We start from the raw sequence: 17,897 nt of genomic DNA on the forward strand, positions 1-17,897 counted from the left end.
TTCATGGAACATATTCTAGCTAGTGTTAATCAAACACAATTCACTAACACACACCAAAATTCAAAGATAACCATAAGATGTGGCCCACACCCAACAACTTAGACTACACCTCCAGAAAATGGACCTTCAACTTTGGATGTCCAAAAAAAATACTATTCTAATCCAATATGGCCTATTTGTTAGATTTGTGTAATTCAATCTTTATCAAATCCTTGCACCTCCTTAACACCCCATGAGAAATATACTCCAATGGTCACCTTCCAAGTTCTAATACCTCCTCCTACAACATGAAGAAACCACCTATATATGTTTCAACAACCTTGCCAACCTCTTTAGTGGGTTTCACATATATTTCACATTTTTTCTTCATCTTGTAAAGTGGTAGCGCAAGGAGAGGCTATCAACTTTGATCAAAGAATGTTCACTTAGTATCACTGCCAATTTTCCTTTCTACAACATGTAGAATGTCTTAAGTTAGCTTCACAACTTCTCATGGTGCATAACTTGATTTTCTACACCTCTAAGTAAGACCACAACCACCCAATCCCTCTAACTATTCCATCTCTTCAACCCTTCTTAGAGTCTTGTTGGACATGCACCCATGCCTTGAGTAGAACATAACAATAGCTTCCCAAATGTGCATGCTTGTTCCATCTTTTAATGCCTCGCAAAAACCACATCATCACACTATTTAAAATGAAATGTTTACATCTTAAGGCAAAGCACCTACTTTTCTTATAAAAACCTAAACTATGTGAGTGACTTGGAGAGGACTCCATTTTATCAAGATAAAAACATAGGGTCTTACAAACTCATTCACACAATAATTTGAATATATTTTACCTAGGATACATACCCTACTCCTTCCAAATTTGTCATATGACTTTTAATTATTAAATCGTCTTATTATATACTCTCTTTTGTTTGCACCCACTTAATATGCAAGAACACTTTAATATTTTCAATACAAGCAAGTTAAGAGTACATGTTTCCTTCTGAGAGGTCTCACATTCAAATTAAAAAAATAAAGTATGTCCACCTCCACAAACATTCATAAAAGCAATAATCTTAAAATTAAATTATTATTATTATTATGATAAATATGCCAAATATACAAAAAATGTTTTCAAACACAACAAAAAAACTTCCCAAGGGCATTAGTTTCTGAAATACAACTAAAAACATATTATCCAAAATAAAATAAAATAATGTATAATGTATTTAAGTGAAAATAATATAATGTATTTATAAAATAAAATAATATATTTATAAAATAAAATAATGTAATTATTGTTTTTTCAGGAGGGAAAATTTTAGCATATTTGAAAATCCCTCCTAGCCCGAATCTTTGTTTAAGTTCTAGAACAAGTAGTATATGTTCACTTTTCACAAGGCGGGAGCTAAAAAGATATTTAAGAGAGTTGTGAATTAGGGTTATCAAACCCCACCAAGTAATCTTCACTTCATTCATTGTGCCAAGGTATGTTTCATTTTCATTTTCATTGCATTTTTAGTGTTCCACATAGAGAGGAGATTCACTGCATTTTTAGTTTTCCACACAGAGAGGAGAGGAGTAAGTCGAAATTACTTAAAAAATGTCTGTAGTTGCTCGTAGCATAAACTAGTTCTCTTCCCACAACAATACAAATTTAATCGTTCGTCAACCTTCAAAATTTAGTTTCGTTCCTTCTTTAGCTCCAGCCTATTTCCTAATATGATCCCGTAAAGGTAAGAGTTTTCTCTGATGTGGTGGAAGATCAAATTTATACTTTCATTATTGCTAGTCCAATGCCTCCCATGTGACTAGAAAATTGTGTCCATTGTGTGGCTTTGGTTAGTCAACATAATATTATGCAATGGCTCATAGAATCTATAATCATCAAAAGCGTTGATCGCTTAAGTAGAGAAAGAAAAACCAAGGATGCAACAAAACACAAGAAATGACCCAGATCCAACAGGAAAGCTACAAGAAAAACAAAGCCAAAATGAAACACTGGATTCAATCAAAGGCTTAGAAAAACCCAAACGCTTGGAGCGTGCCCTAGATCCAAAGGAAATAGTGAATGAAACCTGGAGCTGAAAATACACCACATAGTTATGGGGGTACTAAAATATTGTCGTTGATGCGAGGTATGCTCACTTTAGAGGCTTGATACATCCTGAGGAGTGAAATGGTCGCTCTGAGATACATAACACTGATACATTGCTTTCGCTTTGACTCTTTGGCTCTACTTGAACTAAGAAAATCATGATGATACCATCAATGGGATAGAGGAAATCGCATAAAATATCCTTGTCATTACCTTCCACAAGCCATTGAAGTTTACTGGTAGTCCTAATGGTGCTGGTAAAACAACAAGAATTGAATGCTAAAAGCATTCATGCACTTAAGAGCTGCCTCTAGGCTTTGTTCACTCAAAGGAAAGGGTCTGGACAATCCCTGCAGCTGGTCAGATGGAGCTACCCATGACTGAGTTTCCTGATGGTTGATAGAATATGGATATGTGTTGTTGATCTGGTTTGTGAGTTTATTTCTTAACTTCTCATCTATTATCGGGGCAAGCATTTTCTGGGTCTGATTTTTCATGTTTGGGGGTCTTTCTATTTCATGTTTTTAGGTTTATTATTGCTTTCTCTATACGGATATGACATTCTTGGACATGCATAATATGTCTATCTTTGCCATATATATATGTACATATGTCAATGCATGTCTGGAAATTATGTGACAACTCTACGAATATAGAGTAATATTATTGCAATGCCCCCTTTATGTAAGCAGCCACTTGTGTAGAGAGTTCATTTAGAAGGCTTGTAAAATACAGAGGCTGAGAGACGGTGAGCTAAAGAAATAACTCATCGAAAAAGATATCCCTCATCTCTTTACAGTTTAGGAGTGACTTCAACAAGAGTGTTTTGCCAAAACCACTCTTCCCTAACACACAAATGCGTGAGAAAGGAGATTCGGCCATTTCATCCATTACCAACCTCTGGAGTGTTGAAAGAGAACGGTATTGTCCCATAATCAAGGGTTCTTTGATGAAGGAACCATTTGAAGCAATTAGAGGTTGGGAGGCAGTTGCAGAAGAAATGGCTGAAGAAGAAACCTAGGATTGGATCATTTCCTTAATATCCCCAAGTTCTTTTAATATAAAATTGCTGTTAAACTTTTGTTAAAAGCACATCAAGCCTCTTAAAAATATAATCAGAGGCAAAATATCCAATCTTGCAGAGAAAACAAATAAATCTAAGTTTGGTCAATACAAGCAGGTTTAGTCTTCACAAAAATTCCAGAGAGGAAAACATTAAAGTTAAAAATCAAAATGGGTAATGAATGAGATTAATATCTTGTCCTCCCTCAATGAGAATTGATCCTTGGGAGACTGAATGTGATTCATACGACATCCTTCCTCAATGGGAATGGATCCCTAGACAGAACACTCATTATTGGAGATTGTAGAAAGCTATGCAATGTACAAGGAGAAAGGGGGTGTCCAAGTAGACAAGAAGGTAAAGTAGCAGGTGGGTCCTTTTATGCACATGATGTTTTTGGTTTTAAAATTCTGAAATCATCCTACTTGTGATGCTCTAACCTCAGGACTAAGCATATCCCTGTGGCAGCATATATTTCTAATTGTTTATAGCTAGATTCATCTTACTTTGATGATGTATATTTGCAATTTGTTTATAGTCAAGTTCCTTAATATCCCCAAGTTCATCAAAGGAACCAAGAAAAGATTTTGGAAGACCTCTGAACCCATGTTCATGACACTCTTACTTGTTTTATACTGAGATACAATGTCCCAGCTAGGTATTGTGCACTTTTGAGCCATTGTTGTTGCTTATTGGAGAAGGCCCTCCAAATTTGTAAGCCATTCATTAATGGCTTGTGTGGCCTCATTACAAATTCATTTCTTCCAATTGAATTGGAGGTGATTCTGCTAGATATGGCTTACAATAGGCTTGATTCTTCATACCTGCTCTCTAAGAGAGTTCATATTTTTCTTGCAGCGATGCACAATATTAATCTGATCTAGAATATAGTGGACTGAGATGTTGATGCCAACACCAATAATGCTAGAGATGAAGCCATGATCAGGCATGATATCACTGTTATGAAATCCCTGGAGTGATATAGCAAGACATAAATTCATTAACACAGACTAGACGACTGAATATGTATTTTGAAAAATCTCAAAATCAGAATTTTTGTGGCAATCACTCAACTCCAACAATAACACCCACAATACAGAGCCTCAAGCGAGAAAACCACAGAATGCAATGGTGCAACTAAAACCCAACCAGACAGGTGGGCTGTAAGGAAAACCTATATAAATGATATATATTCAGCACAAATATAAGGAGTAGTAAACGATTGCATATTTATACTAGTGGTGCCTGTTTCCATCCTTGTCATTTGACAAATCACACACTCTAAAAATTTAATTAAAAGGATAAAGTTTTGATATAATGTTTTATACTTTATTTATATTCATTGATGTTTTCGTGGTTCATAGCGATGGAGCTACCCATGACTGATTTTTGTTCCTGATGGTTGATAGAATATGGATATATGTTGCTGATCCAGTTTGTGAGTTTATTTCTTAACTTCTCGTCTGTTATCTAGGTAAGAATTTTCTAGCTCTACTTTTGCATGTTTGGGAGTCTTGCTCTTTCATGTTTTTGGGTTTATTATTGCTTGCTCTATATGGATATGACATTCTTGGGCATGCATATTATGTCTATCTTTTCCATATATATGTACATATTCCAATGCATGTCTGGAAATTATGTTACAACTATTCAAATATAGAGTAATATTATTGCGATGCTCCCTTGCCTTTGCCTTCTTTTTTTGATATCTATGGTGCTCAAAGAAAATTAGAGTAAAGGAGACCGGATAAAACCATGCCTTTGGGATTGAAAATTTTCATGAATTAATATTTCCTATTCCAGATAGTTGATGCTAAGAATCCATTCAAATTGACTATGGAGAATGATCATTCTCACCTCCTTACACCTATTCCAAAATAAGATAAAACAAAAATTCAAAATAATTTGTGTATAATAATGGTGCTAGAGCTAACAGATCTTTACGTAATGCACACTTGAATTATCGGATCTGCAAATAAACTAGGTCGAGGGAAAATACACATATTTGTTTGACGCAAGATCATTCTACTGAGACACTCCATTTCCTGATCTCACTTCTCTGATACCATGTTGAGAAACCTTTTCTGATCTACAGATAATTACTTGTGATATTATTTACCATTATTTTAGCTTATTCAATTTTCATCAAGTAATTATACATTAGAAATTTAACCAATGCTATTATAGCTATAGTTTAAGAGATTTTACTTGAAACATAGGGACAAGTATACGGGAAAAAAGGCAAATTTGGCTATAGTTGCTGCAACTAGAGCTTGCATAATGATAACACGGGTACAACTCCTTGTCTTCCTACTTTATCCCAGTGATTTGGATTTTCCTGCCAAATTTTTGTATTTTGACTTGTACATTTCTTGCTCAAATTTATACATAAACACTATGTTATGTGGTGGTTTATTTTGTTTTGGAAATCCACTGGACACAGCTTTTGCTCTGATGTAAACTAGCACATTTGGGAAATCAAAAGGATTTTGGAAAACTCTTACTAAGGGTTCTTGGAAAGAGGCATTCGATGGACTTGGTGTGTCTTTACTCCTGATATCAAATCCTGATATATAGGTATTATTTACACAAAACTGTCTATTCAGTTTCTGAGTTAAAACTTTCCATTCTACATTTGTATATTCTTTATCTGTTCTGTTTTACATGTTTAACTCTTATTGATATGTTCTTTGTCTGTTAATGGTTTGTTTTATTTCTTACTTGGTATAGAAAAATTCATAATTGAAATTAAACTGTGAAAAATATATAAATTGAGAATAACTACATTTCATCATGATCAAAGCCTATGTCTTTGCTACAATAGGTCTGGAACTTTATCAACAGAAAAGTTAGAGACTCATTATAGGTTGAACATGGATTTAAGAGTTATATAGAATCAAATCAACACCTCTGAGTAAATGTAGATGGAGCTTAACAAAATACTAACATTTTGGTGTACATTAAGTCAATTTCCTCTCAATCTTGGGGTTTGAAACAATTTATTTTCCCATTGAGATGAATTTTCTTAAAACAATGCAGTAAATTTTGTCTTATCTATGGCAAAGATTTATACTTTGTTTGACTTAACTCTCTGTCTTCCCACACTAGTCACTCTTTTAAGCATTCAATTTATCACTGTGGTAATATTTTTTTGATCAATTGGTTCACATCCTTTGTTAGATTTTCTACCTTATTTAACTTTAACAGTCTTCTCCAAAGTACCAGGGTGCACTTAATTGGCAAGTACAACAGTAGTAAGGCTGTACTTTTTGCAGGTCCATACAGCAGTAATAATGGCAGTAGTTTATCATGGTTCCTATGAACATTATAGTATGAGGGAGGTGTTGTTATGTAAGAGAGTAGATGGTATATTTCCAGTTTTTCTACCCTCAATTAATTTCAGTTTGCATGTTGTTTAAGATTAAGCGATTCCGTTTTTTCTTTACTTTAGTTCGGTTTGTAGTTCAGATTCAGTTCAGTTCAGTTTAGTTCAGTTCTGCATTCATGATCTAATATTTGGAGGGCACAAAGCCCTATATAATCGGAGCACTTTTGCATGATAATGTTATAGTCTAGGTAGGGGGCACAATTCTAAAGGAAGGGGATACATGCTTATGTTTGTCTTCCAGTTGAGATGCACTTACCTAGCACATTTATCCATGCAGCAAGGGTACTCTAGATGATCAAACTTGGGCTAGCATTTGACTGAGTCACCTTGAGTGCTTCATGCATGTGACAATATACTTTGTTTCTTTTCTCATCTTCCTATTCTATAAAGGAGATGTAGTGAAAACTTCTGTGTTGGTTAGCAAGATTTTGGTTTTGAGGTATTTCATTGTATTTTCTTCACTCTGCATTCAATAGAAGATAGATGTGATTTAGAGTTTAGACCTGTGTACATGCTCTTATTATTTTTCTGCAATGTGTTTTTGTACATTCTAGTATACCCATCAACGGCTTTAAATTACCTAGGATCTTAGGAATATTCTTTTAGTGCAAAATTTACTCACTATTGTCTGGATTACATGGTATCAGAGCACTTTCATTGAAACTAATAGGAAGTTGTGCATGGATAGGATTGCAACTTGTTAGAGGGAGTTGTTAAATGGTTTCAAGGGTGGCCTGCCCGAGTTTCAGCAAGTGAAGCAGATTTCGACTGGTTAAAGGTTGTGGCCCATGGGGTGTGATGTCCCAGTTGCTCCAGGGATTGGAGTGCTATTTTGCATGTTTGCAAAAGGTGACCTCCACGTATAAGAGGTTGCAGGTTGAATTCTTAGTTCTCGATATGTTTTCATCTTTGTTTAAAGAGTTGTAATTACAAGTAGTTAGGGTCTTTAGGATTTTCACATGTTGGAGGGTACTTCCAACTCTATTATAGTTCAATATGTAGCATCTCTTAGAATATGTTGAACTGCAGTACCTCATGGAGAAGGAGATTTTACTTGCAATAGATACCAAGGAGTTTACTGAGCATGATTAGAAATTGGTCAAACTGGAAGGAATAGTTTTGGATTTGGTGAAGAATCATCTAACCCCTTTCATTGCAAAGAAAATGATTGATAGGGAAATGGATGTTACCTTGACTACATTGTATTGGGGTAAGAACATGTCTAGGAGAATGCTCTTAATGAAGAAATCATCCATTACTTGCATGAACAACACTACTACAGTAGTTACCTATCTGACAAAGATCAAGAGTTGAGAGATCAACGAGCTACGCTTGATGATAAGGTAGAAGATAATGGACTAATTTGGAATAGTTTGAATGGCTTTGGTCCATCTTGGCACCATTTTGTACAGTTTGTATGTGCTTGTGAGAAGCTACCCTCAATCGAAAGTTTGTGTGATACATTTATCGAGGAGGAAATGAGATTGGAGATGGTTTCAACCAATGATGCGGATGTACCAGAGCTAGCCCTCATTGGGAGGGTGAGGAAAAGAGGAAATGGATTTGTGAAGGGTTAGAAGAAGAAGGAAGACTCAATCTCTTCTAACCAATAGAAGAATAATTTGAACCATATCAAATGCAAGAAGCATGGCCAATATGCTTCTCAGTATCTTGAGAAGTAGGGGAAGGGTAAGCAACAATAACAGTAAAATAGTTTTCAAGAATTGTAGAAACTTTGAGTATGGATGGCCATTATGCCTCTTAGTGTTCTAAGAAGAAAGGGAGGGGTAAGCAAAAACATCACTAAAAATAGTTTCTAGGAATTCCAGAAGCTTCAGGTTCATACAAGTTCATTGACAAGTGTGCTACAACCTTTGGCATGGTGTCATGCCTTTCCACCAATACTATTTCAAGTGTTTGTGGTATGTCGAGAAGTGGAGTCTCAATACATGACAGTAAACAAAATAACTATTTTAAATTGACCAGATGAGTATACCTCAACACTTCTAGTCAATTTTATATTCATTTAGGACCAACTAAATAGAGCACTCCATATGATGTACATGATGTTATCTACCTTTAGGAAAATGTAGATAGAGCACTGTACACTAGAGCTAGGTATATTTAAATTTTACAACACTTGCACACAAAATTAACCTACATGATTTGGACATTACCACTTAAATGATCCTTAATAACGAGTAAGCTATTTATTAGAAGCATATATTTGGATGCAAGTAGAATTCATATTTACATATACATTTAGTGCAGGCAACAATAACTAGGAGTCATCAAGGCCAAATATATGATTGAAGATATATTTGTTGGCCTTGATGAATCATAGTAACATTTATTCTGTATTGGATTTTCTAAAATACATAAGAATTATGGATGGTGTATTGGCATTTGAAAAATACATAGCATGTCACAAATAATCCTAATAATCAACTTCCCTAATGACTAGGAGGCCATAAAACTCCAGTATTGGTTTTTGCACTTAATGTGGGTATCATTTATTGATAAAAATGGGATCTCAGGGAGACATATGTGGAATTTATCTGTAAAGAGCAACCAAATTTAGAATTAAAACTTTGGCACAAGTGCACTCTAAGAAAATTAAACAAGTTTCTCTTTATGCTTTTAGGGTAGCCCAGGACACCCTTACAAATTGGTAATTACTAATTGTACATTCTAGTCTCATTGGCATATCTTTTTGTCATTTGTCGAACATCAATAAAATTACCTTTCTCTGCTTACTGCAAATTAAAAATGTTAAACAACAATAGTTTGATATGAATGCTCTAAAGGAAGGTCTCCATGTTGTGGAACCTATTAAGCTTCTCTCTTAAATAAGATAAATGACCACCAATAAATTCCTTCTCAGAACTTAGTTCTCCTACAACTACAATCCTTCCTTTGAGAGAGTATATGTTGTCTTATTAGGTTCTTTGAACACATGAGAGGTTCTGATCATCTGGAACTATCTAGAGAGATCATTCATCTGAGTAGCTAAGGGAGATAAGGAATTATCATGAATCTGGCCTTGTGCATTCATCCAATTAACATCCAGTGCTGAGTGCCCTAAGACCTATAGATGACAAATATCCTTGTCAAAGGAATATGTTGATAAGGAAAATAGAGCCTTCAACTTTGCCAAGTTATTTTTATCTTTCTCCATGTTTTCCTTAGTTTGGAAATAGTGGGTGTCATAGAAATAATGCACAAACGCATGACTACAAATCTGATGAGAGTCTTGGCAAGAAATTCTACATGTAGTAAATTTTTGTTTATGTTTCAACTTTATTGCTTTTATTTTATCAAATGGTAGTGTTACCAAAGGACAATAGACACATTTGTTGATGATAATTATCACAATTATAAGATATTCAACAATAAAAGTTTAAGACCATTTTTATGTGGACTATGTTCATTTAGTCTCATTTGGGTTATTATTTTCCATCAGATAGAGTCATCTTGGTCTTGCTGCTATAGTTTACCTCTGTCAGAATCTTGACAAAGATGACTTATTTAAACTTTCATGCTCACATATATCTAAAGTTAATAGTTAATCAACTTGCGAGTTGTAGGATGGTATAATGAATCAGTTCTCTCTCAAGGAGGCCATAGAGTTATGTTAATGACAAGGTTATCATCCTTTAGTCGGTGAGCAAGTTGAATATGCCACAGGGTTCATATATGAGCCTTCCAAATAATAATAGCCAAGTCTGCATGGTTACTACAGCTTTCACCAACAACAATATACTATAATTTCATTGCAACAAGGACCTTGAAGGAGGCCGATATATTGTGTAAAATGACCATCGAGTTCCAATTGTTGACTAGTCAAACCTTCATGTGCTCATATTATTCATAACCTTGTTTTAGGGATACCTCCAACATAACCATAATATGTCTCTAGAGATCAATATGATCCCTCTTTAAATTTACTCTTACGCAATCCCTTGGCCTTATTCCAGCAACAAGTTAGATGATTCGATCCTTCAAGAAAGGCATCATAGTGACTTGACCCTATCGCAAAAATTTCTAACTTCAAAGTGAAATATCTTTCCAAAACCAGAGGCACTGATAGAGAGAATAGGTGCTAAACAATTGATACTAATTAATGATCATGGTGATCATGCTCAGAATTTGAAGGAGGAATTTTAGATTTTGGGACCCTTTTGAAATATGTTTTGGTCTAGGATTTGGTACTCTTGATCGATGTCCAGGACTATAACTTCTTAGAAAAGAATGTCAGCTTCAAAAGTAATGATAGAATGAATGAAAGCCTATACTTGTTATATGAACTATTCGATATAACTCAAATAGATATATGTTGCACTGGATCAGTCCTTTAGAGATGAGAATAGTATTTCAAACAGATATATGTAGAGGATTGACCTTACCTCCAGCGATCATAGAAAATATCTTTCCATAAGATTACGATGATGATATAGTCTTAAGCTTAATGAGTAGTATTGTTCTAAAGTACAAGAACATACCTTGTTGTCTTCCAACTTTTGCCAATGATAATTGAATATCTTTAGGATTTGTGCCCATGTTTACTGATTAGGGCTTAAAGAAGGCCTTGAGAAATAACACATATTTGAACTCTGACTTGATTTACCACAAAGAGCTGGAGGTATCAATGAAATTCTTTAGTGATTGAAATCTCTTTAAGCTTGGGACTGTCCTCACTTGAGCCCTAATATCATGTTAATTTTTAGTTAAGATGTTCTTTGCTTATGTTAGATACGTCATTCAACCATATGCCCATTAATCCATTTACCAATCACATTAGACATCATATAATAGTAACTAACCAAATAACATAAATGATAGATCCAGAAGACAAGCCAAGGAAAAACCCCAAGATGGGGAAAACCCTTGATTAACTCTTCTTTATTATTATCATCAAATGTTCAGTAGAGAAAGAGAGAGAGTAAAATGATATAAAATAACTTGTCAATATGAAGATCAGGAATCACTTCTCTTAGATCCATTCAATCTTGTAATCTGGGCATTTTGTTCATATAGGAAAAATCATATTGTTGTACAAGATCAATCTGGTTAGGGAAAAAATAGCCCACTGGTTTCTAAGTTGACTGATCCAAAAATCCTCCTTTCTACTGTGACCTTCCTTATTTCACATGATTCTCCCTTTCATTGGCTTGAGTTGGTTTATGACCACATTTAGGTCACCATTGATATCATCTCTGTGGTTCTGGATTAGGGCTTCTGAAGCATGTTTCCCTAGCCCTTGAATTTTGTAAACAATGTGGACTTTTTCTTCTTACAAGAGCTCTATTATTTGTAGTAGCCCTAGCATATTTTTAAGTTTCCATGTCATCCTTAACAAGCACCTGAATACTATCATATAAGGTCAACGACTTTCTGTTGTATTTCAGCTTCCTGGACAAGTGATTCAATGCCTGCGGTCAAGCTATGAGAATATCTTCTAGCTGGGGCCAGAATACAAGAAAAATTCCCATACAAAACAAGTCACAACCCATATATAAGATTTTCCTTAACCATAGCGAAGCACTGCTTCCAAACTCAAACTTGTTATGACAAACCCCTAACCAAAACAGTCCAAACAATAAAAAAAAATTATCCTCCTTAATCTTCGTTGCCACAGAGATATCTTTTTATTTTCATTGATGTGTCCCAAATGAGAGATAATTCTCCTCTATATATACAATTCAATAGAGTTGAGGGGATGTGACTTTTTATCTTCTTAAGCCGACATATAGTTGAGGCTGACCTAAATAATTTACATGAGATAAACATAAATTCAAAATTCCACTTCTACTTATCCAAATTTGACGATCTTTATATTGATTTTGGTCCTCTCAAAAAGAGGAATTCAATGCCACACTTATATTCCCAAAATGAGCTATTCAAAGTGGAATTTGGCCCTAGTTTTCATTTTTAACAAAAATAATCCTCAATATTTTTTTCTAGTATTTTGGGCTGAATTCACAATAGTATGCCAAAAAAGTGTCATTTCAATGTCTGGAAATTAGGATATATAAATGTGAGATATATACCGAAGGTGCATCCTAAGAAAAAGGGGCCCCATAAAGGCTCAAGGCTCAAGGAGGAGCCCCATCAAGGCACCAAAGGTGCATCCTAAGAAAAGGGGCTTTCAAATCTGAGGTTTTTTAGGCTACATGTTAATTGTTTGAACTTTGAACTTTGAAGAAATTCCTGAATGGACTTTGTAAATACTTGAATGAATGGACTTCGTAAGGAAGTGGTACCATAAATTTTGTTATTGAAAAGATTTCACTTCCATATTTTCACAAAATACAATATCGTAAATAAATACTTATATGTATAGATACTTATGTTTAGGGTTACTTGTGTTGGAGTGATTCCTTTATGTTTTACTATAATCTTGATGTTGACAAGTTTTAACTAACTTTTTCCATCAATTTCTCATAGAGTATGCAAAAGGAAATGATTGTCAAAATGTGGCAAAAATTACATTTCTCCTTATTTCTTTTTTTATTGTTCATGATAGGATAATCATGTAGCAGGAATGAGTTATCCTATAGTCTGTTTTAATTTGTGGATTTTTTTTCCTCCCATTTTTTTACAAGGATGTAGATTTCATTTTCATGTTGATGCTCTTTGCATGTATCCTATCTAGCCCCAAATGCTGGTAATGGAGCGGATCTTGAGAAGTAGTCATGGACACAGACTCTCTCATAGGTCAATGTTACAATACCACTTCCACCTGGTATCAGAAAAAAGTTTAATGGTTTGCGACATATAGAAGAGTTATTTAACAGTAGGGTTGAAAAGGCAACCTCATGTCTTAGTTGTAAGTCATATGTTTCATTTTGAGCTTTATCACATCAATTATTTCGCTAATCCGATATGCATGGCCTATATGTCTCACCCAATGTTAGTTACTTGAAATGGTTGCTATAACATTCAATTCTATGCCACTTTTATTTTAAGTCAGATATTTTATTGATTAAAAGGATGTTCATATTTTCATTTGTTTACTTGGAGCTTGATTTAGAAAGGTTTTTTAAATTCCACGTGGATACTATTTTTTCAAGGTGAGCTCTTTGCACGAGTAAGGTCAGAATATTCCTAGAAAATAGGTATACAACAAGTGCATATTTGGGCTTTGTTGTGTATCGATTATTCCTTATATCATTGATGGATGGTTATTCATTGATATAAAACAAAGGATGGGAAGGTCCTACCAATTCTCTTGACAAAAAAAATCAAATGGAGTGGTAGAATTGTATTTTAAAGGGTGAGCCAAAAATCAACACTTGAATGGTAGAATTAGAGAATAACAAGCTATATGATATGGATCTAGAGACACAACAGACCGTGGAAAACAAAATGATAGGATTGATGAGTCTTACCTCCAAATAAGCTCTAATTGTTATACCATTGCCCAAATTTCAGTTATTTGCAATGACAATAGTGACTCTAGCTTTATTTGTGTGAAAGCGACTTCGGCCATTGTCCTGTTCATTTCCTATGAATAATTTTAATTTTGAAACTCCAACTAGTTTGTTGTGAAACTAATTAAAGCTTTGATGACAAACATATAGTTTTCAAAGCTCTTTTATAAATCTATTTTCTTGAGCAAATTTGTCTTTTTACTTTAGGTACTGTAGGTTGATACCGTGTGACATATGCTACGATATAATTCCCTGGATAAATTGACAAAAGTGGTGTACAACAGTCTTTTTTAAATCTAAAGAAACTAAATTTCCAAATAAAATTTTATTAATTAAGAAAATCTTTTAGAATTCTTAGCTAAGTTATATAATATTTCGGTAGGGGATTTTGTGTACACTGATTTTTGGTTGTCTCTTTGGTTTCTATCAGGTAACAATGATTAATAAAGAATGTTTTCTTGAGCAGAAAACACACATCTTAGTATACTATCGACATGGATCTCCATGGTTTTCAGGCATGGCCACAAAAACACATATGTCAATGGGATCTCCAAATTCCATGTTGGATGAATTTAATACTAGTGATGATTTTTCTTCCTTGTCAACTAAAGAATGTCACAAGTCAAATTCAAATAAATAGAAGAAGCTCAAGAATGAAGGTGAAGCTATGGCTTTCTATCCAAGTCAATTTATTTTATTTGTTGGTTGCTATCATGTTTTGAGTGCAGACTTGTGAAATTTCAAATTGCACGTTGGTTTATGTAAAGGGGAAATATGTATATATATATATATATATATATATATATATATATATATATATATATATATATATATATATATATATATATATCTATATATATATATATATATATAGATAGATAGATAGATATTATCATATTTCATTTATGGTTTCTAGAGATCTGTGTTACATTTGCACATAACTTTAGATATCATTCAGATATCTAAACACCAAACAACAACAAATTGACATTTTTCTTTCACCCAACCTATAACATATTGCATCTGTCTTCATCAATGTTCTTCTTCCATATGCTATCCACTTATGACATGTCTTTTGCAATATTTGGTGCATTTGGTAGTTATAGGACATTTATATATTATAAATGTCCTCAGGGTTTCACTTCTAATTGAGTATTCAACTGAACATATTGATTCTCTTATACATAATTATTTTTCCCTCCACCCACTTTTCATAACTTCCATAACCATTAGGTAGGGACCTGCAGCTTTGAAGTTTCATTGCTTGTTTAGTAAATATTTCCGAGATTTTAATTTATTAAAAGTTGTAGAATTTACAATTTATGAAGTTTCAACGTCTAATTTTTAAAAGTCTAATTCTTTAAAATGGTGCTATCTCAATGGAAGAGAACATGCTTTACAAGAAAGAGGTTGGTGGTTCAAATCCATCGTGCCCTGACATCCATATGGAATGGTGACGTTCAATTTTTGGTGACAGAGGCTCTTTTGAACATGACCAATCAGCTTTGGTGACATTTTTCGACCCTCACCAAAATATGAAATGGTGACGGTCAACGAACACCACCATATATATGCATCACTAGTGACGGCCCTCAAAGGTCTGTAACCATAAATAATTGTTGTTGATATCAAATGGTGATGGCCAATGTCCATCATTATAGTCATTATTCGTGACAAGCCTTGAATGACACCACAACACCTATACTTATAGCAATGTGGCTTTTGGTGAGGGTCAATGAATGTCACCATATATATGCACCAATAGTGATGTCCATGAAAGATCCATCACAATAAATCATTGTTGTTCATATGAAATGGTGATGGTCACTATCCCCAATTATAATCAATATTCGTGACAGACCTTGAATGTCACCATAACACCTATACTTTTGGTGACACCACCTTTGGTGACGTTTAGTTTTTGGTGACGGAGGCTATGGTCTGTCACCATTGCTCATATGAAATGGTGACGATTTCTATCCATCATTATAAATCATTATTGGTGACAGACTTTGAATGTCACTACGACACCTATACTTTTGGCGACGCCACCTTTGGTGACGTTCAGGTTTTAGTGATGGAGGCTATGGTCTGTCACCATTGCTCATATGAGATGGTGACGGTCTCTATCCATCATTATAAATCATTATTAGTGATAGAATTTGAATGTCACTATAACACCTATACTTTTGGCGATGCCACCTTTGGTGACATTTAGTTTTTCGTGATGAAGGCTCTTTTGACCGTCACCAATGAGATTATGGTTACATTTTTCTCCCCTCACCAATGTCCTTTTTTCTTGTAGTGGCTCTTGCCTCAAGGTCCAATGTTGCAACTTCACTTTTTTGAACTACATCTCCTATTCTTTCTCAGCCAATACATTAGCATCATAAAAGACTAATATCATCTTGATGACCTAATTGAATACAATGACCTAATGCAAAAAACCCTTCACCATGGAAATGCATGCATAACAACTTATAGAAACATACATTTAGAACAAATGGATGTAAACCATGCACTCATGATGACACATCCGACAAAAACACCATAAACCTTCACATGGTCACATCACTACAACCAAGATCAACACCATGCAAATGCAACAAGCACATTGACTACAAGCATAAGGAACACATATGAACAGACATGAATGCATGACCAACACACCACCCATCCAATTCAAGGGGTGAACGATGCTATGATACCACTCTGTAACACCCTCCTCACAAATCTACCCAACTAGCTAGCCAGCGGGGGTAAACATGTGATAAGAGGCCACCATGATATGATTCGACCTCCTAAGTCATGTTAAGGAAGTGGAATTGAAAGAAACACACCATATAGACATTCAACATCAGCATTAGGACCCTCAAGAACCAATCCAACCTTTCTTCCAACTAGGCCATGTGTCCCACTAAGATTTTGGACCACTTGACCTCTGGATGCTCTCATGTTATGGGCATGCTAGCATCCAGGGACCTCTGGACACTCTCATAGGCCTGCAAGCCAGTGCATGGGGACTACTTTGCTTAGTTTTGTGCCAACATCCCTGGGATTTAAGCCACATTTTCAGACCCAAAGCCCAGGTCACTACCCATAATTGAATAACACCTTCAGAACAATAAGATGACATGGAAATAACAATACTAATGCAAATACTTGAATAAGATCTTGACTAGGCTCCTACTATCCATGACATGCATTTCATTAAACATATCATGAATATGTAATCTACAAGTGCCAATAATAGATCTAATCAAAGGGGTCTCATACTTATCTAAGATTCACTATGAGACCTTGTGTCCTTGTCACTTTAGTTGTAGTTTCATCCATTAGGGCTTAGATACATTATTCATTTATATACAAGTAAAAACATGATGGGATTCATACATAGCCACTATCATAATACATATTCATAACCATCATAATGACAATAGAAATACTAAGGGTACAATAGCCATAAAATCCACTTATAACCAGTATATAAGTCATAGAAGTACAAGGATAAATAACCTCATATTAATGATGAAAAAGGTCAAATCAGTATGGGAATACCACGTTTCACTTGACCGTAGAATGGCTTACCGAAATCTCTCTTCATTCATTCACCCTTGTGCCATATTCCAAGCATGAATGTAGGATCTCATAAGACACATCAATCCAAAACCATTTAGGGCTTCTAGAGGCCATCCACCTCATCCCAACAAATAGTGATTCCACCTCATGGTCAAACATCACAAAACCATCATCAGATTGGTCTCTATCCAAGCCTTCCAGGGCTTCCAGAGTGTTTCTCCAACCAAAGCTTCTAGGAGTAGTAACTCAACCCACAGTTTTTATTGGGATTCCAGAGAATTTTCCAACTAGGACTTCTAGGACTAGTAACTAAACCCACCAAGGGCTTCCAAAGTGTTTTTCCA

This window comes from Pinus tabuliformis, chromosome J, assembly GCF_031772625.1.
Source record: "Pinus tabuliformis cultivar Carrire ecotype Pingquan chromosome J, CPIR1, whole genome shotgun sequence".
In the NCBI taxonomy this organism is placed as follows: domain Eukaryota; kingdom Viridiplantae; phylum Streptophyta; class Pinopsida; order Pinales; family Pinaceae; genus Pinus; species Pinus tabuliformis.